Source organism: Neolamprologus multifasciatus, chromosome 7, assembly GCF_963576455.1.
Source record: "Neolamprologus multifasciatus chromosome 7, fNeoMul1.2, whole genome shotgun sequence".
NCBI lineage: Eukaryota > Metazoa > Chordata > Actinopteri > Cichliformes > Cichlidae > Neolamprologus > Neolamprologus multifasciatus.
The window spans coordinates 42,923,916-42,927,915 of NC_140445.1; the positions used below are offsets into that span (position 1 = coordinate 42,923,916).

The 4,000-nt window shown below is 35.2% G+C and overlaps 1 long non-coding RNA gene across 1 annotated transcript; it reads right to left on the reverse strand.

The window, feature by feature from the left end:
- Positions 1-1,156: 1,156 nt before the first annotated feature.
- Positions 1,157-3,690, reverse strand: LOC146514988 (uncharacterized). Its single transcript, XR_014874916.1, has 3 exons — positions 2,732-3,690; positions 2,269-2,361; positions 1,157-1,632 (listed from the first exon to the last, which is right to left on the reverse strand). It is a non-coding gene; the product is annotated as an uncharacterized LOC146514988 (long non-coding RNA).
- Between the last annotated feature and the right edge of the window lie 310 nt (positions 3,691-4,000).

Below are 4,000 nucleotides of genomic sequence, written 5' to 3' on the forward strand. Positions count from 1 at the left end.
CTTTCTAGGAACAAAATTAATGTGACTTTTTAACACTGCAGGGCACAACCACATCTTACAATGATTAAATCCTGTCATGTCATGAGGAAATTGAAAGCAGCAACATGCTTTCTGTGAGTTTACTCCCCACACCCCACTCCAGCTGTCACACTTTGAGTGTGAAGAAAATTTTTAAAATGGAAATAAAAGCCTCTCTGATCCAATAAACCCCAGTGTGGATGAACCTGAAGTGTTTCTTGTGACTGCTTTTTCAGTGAGCAACACTGCAGTGCAATCACAGCCGAGGCCTTGAAGAAACGTTTGGAGGATGTTTTATTGCAGGTGGAGGGTGCAGCCACCCCAAACATCACCTTGAGCAGATTTCTGATGGAAACGTCAACATTTGTCTTCTCTCTACCTTCAGTCTGTGTCGTGACACCATGCTGCTGTTCGCAACCTCGCCTCAGCTGTCCATCACGCTTGGCAGGGATATTATTGTTCTGACCCAAGTAAAGCCAAGTCGTTCTGATGACTGATGAGCCTTCCCGATCAGACAGCACTGGTGGAAACAGAAGAAAGCAGTGCTCTGGAGAAATGAAAGTGTGGACATCAGAGATAAAATGCTGTCTGCCTGCTGTCAGGCACTTTTCAACGCCCAAAAGTAATGTCTGATGAGAAACTACAGAAAATTTTAAAGATTTTTGAAAAAATTATAAGCTTTTTTATAACAGTATTATTTTATTAACATCTTCACTGATGATACAGATTCTCTATCTTATTTAATGTCTGTAGTGAAAAGGGGGGAATGCTTCTGACAACAAGAATTATACACTCAAAAAAATAACTCTTCAAATGAACATAAAAAAATCATGGAAAGAATTTCCACGTGATTAAATTGCTTTACTTTAGCACTATGCAATTCTGTTACTCCAACTTAATGCACTCAAGTTGGACCAACTTAATTAAAGATTGATGAATCAACGTATTTACTGCATTTTGATCCAATATATTTTAATAGTGTTGATCCAACTTAAAGAGTTTTGTTCCAACTCAATTCAGTAGGTTTTCTCCAACTAATTTACTAAATTTGGTCCCAGCTTAAGTTAATTGAGTTAAACCAACTCATACAAATTAAGTTATTCCAACACAAGTCTTTAATGCTAATAGAAAGCAACTACTTTGAAGGTCAACAGATGCACTTTCAAAAAAGAAAGAGCACCAATTTTGTGTTTTCTCAAAATCAATAAAAAATGCATGGTATCATCTATCTGCAATTATTTTAGGTTCATGGTCCAGATACATGGTGTAGCTGTTGTAATGGGAACATTTCTCAACGAGAAAATAGTGTTTTGAGAACCTGTACTTTGTGTGCTGTTGGTTAGTTCATGTGCATCTAATTCCATAAGAATCTTCTGCAGGACCTCAAAGGTGTACCTGAGATCCAGAGGGTAGCTCAGGTTCAGTGAATAGACCAGACCAAGCAACATTGTCACTGCAAAAACTACATTGCCCAACTCACCCATCACTTCCACCCCCTCTAGAACAATCATAACATCCTCAGGGTCATCGCCAGGCTCCGCACCCTCTGACCGAATGACACAGATTCCAAAGACTGTCTCTGCTATGGCAGTGGCGATGATTTTTATCAACTTCCTGTGACAATAAAACAAAAAAAAAAGATAAGGATTTCTCACTAATGTCCATTGCAAACAGTTTTAAAAGTACATATCTGTTTTACATTAATGTAAAATACCTAAAAGCTTTATTCATTCAAGCTTTATAATAATGTAAATGTAATCAAAAATGACTGCCCGATATTTTTCCTGACTCAAGAGAAGTTCATTCAATACCTCAACAATGTCCTGTCTTTCAAAATCTTGAGTTGTGATAGGGGTGACTGTGGCACAGGAGGTAGAGCAAGTTGTCTACTGGTTTAATCCCTGGCTTCTCTAATCTGATACTAAAACTATCAATGGGTAACATACTGAACCCCAAGTTGCTCCTGATACATCTATTGAAGTGTAAATGTTACATGAAAATCTTGTATGAATGTGTGTATGAATGAGGTTATTATAATGATATTATAATAAGGTTAGTATAAAACACTCAAGAATGGTGCGTGTAGTATCCAGTGAGAAACATAAAGCTCTTACTTTTCCTATTTTAAAAGGTATTTCTTACAGCCACCGGTAATTTACAGGAAAACCCCATCCCCTGAAACTTTTTGTATGTAGTTCAAGCTTATCTTTGATCATCTCCTTAGTTAAGGATACAGGCAAGTTAACATACCAGGCAATCCTTCACCAGCTTCTCAGGATCTTCATTCAGGTACACGCAAAGACCTTTGGCGATGTATTCTCTTCTGATTTCAACAGCATCAGTCTTTATACACAGAGGGGGAAAAAAACAAATATATACGGAAATCCATCTCAACGACCTAGCAGTGGGATTAAAGAACTTTTAGTTGAATTACCAGGAATTTGTGAGGAATACAGAGGGTATTGTTTTACAGTCTTAATCTTTTCAAATAGTATTTATGCATTTTAGACAAGTCTGTCATTTTAATATTGTTTTTTACTTTGTGTATTAATTTAATCATGCCATACCCCCAATTCAAGAAAGTTTAGATGATGTGTACATAAAATCAGAATGCAATGTTTTCTTGGTCTCAAAACTATATGTCACTTACAAATGAATATATTACATTTTTAACATGGGAATGTGATCATTTTTAAGAAAAATATTAGCTCACCTTGAATTTGATGAATTGGCCTGCCAGCTCTCCAGACCTTTCACCACCTGATAAGATTAAACATTTATTATCTTTACAGGAGGGAACTGCAAGTCTCCAAGTTTATTAAGTAGAAAAATATTTAATTTAAAAAAAATTAAAAAACAGGAAAACATATCTGTTCATGTTTTGTCTTTCCTCCTCAGTGTACTAAAAACACATAAATTGTTAAATAAACCACTGTCCATCAGTTGCAACTTACAAACTTACAAATTTCAACAACCCACACGTAAAATGTAAATTTATCACAACAGTCTCTGTGGTAGAGCCAAACTAGCTTATGTGCAGAGGTTAAGTTATAAACAATATCTATATTTGGAGTAGCTAAGTCTTTCATATTAGGCTATCATGCTAGCATGACATTGTGCTATATTCTTGCACTAACGTGTTAGCTAGCTGGAATGGCATAAACAAACAGATATTTAAAAAAACCAAACAAATGTGAATAAATAGAACTGAAAAGAATCAACAAACTAATGATACCTTTGTGCAAAAAGTATTTTCATCAAGATGGATGAAGATAGATTCACTCTTACCTTTCCAAGATGACCACGAAGCAAACCATGTGCTTTCCTGCCTCTTGTTGTTTAGAATCTCACGTGATCTTGTGATATCGCGAGTCTTTAAGGCAGCTAACCAGTCTTGTTAGATTTTATCATGCCATATCAACAAGAATAAATTTAAGAGGTGCTAAGTTGGTAAATTTCCTGTAGATCTTATATGATTTTATTACGTTCACCTTAGAAACATAAATTCATTGTGTTCAAATTACATGTTAGAGTCTTGTAAATGCAATAACCACCAAATTTCACTTTTTTGAGTGTAAGATAAAAAGGTAAGATTATACAAATTCTGTACAGCATGTCTTATTTTGCTCTTTTAAAAAAAAAAAAAAAAAAAGCAAAATAAAGCATTAGACAGAGTCTTGAAAATCTGACTCCTATTATATTTCACAAAAGTATCCAGGCTTGTTAGTGTGGCTCCAGATTAATACCCAGTGAGTCCTATTTGCTTTAATTAGGAAACGGGAGCAATGGTTAACTTGTCAATATAACAATGACCTGGTGTACACAGACTTCACAAAGAAAAATTAGAGATGTCTGCTGCCAAATGGGTTTCTACAAAGTTCTGCATTAAAGAGATTTAAGTTTTAGAGTAGTATCAAACTTTAGTACTCTAAGAACATGTTTTCATTTGATTATATATATTTTCATTGGGTCTAGACTGAAG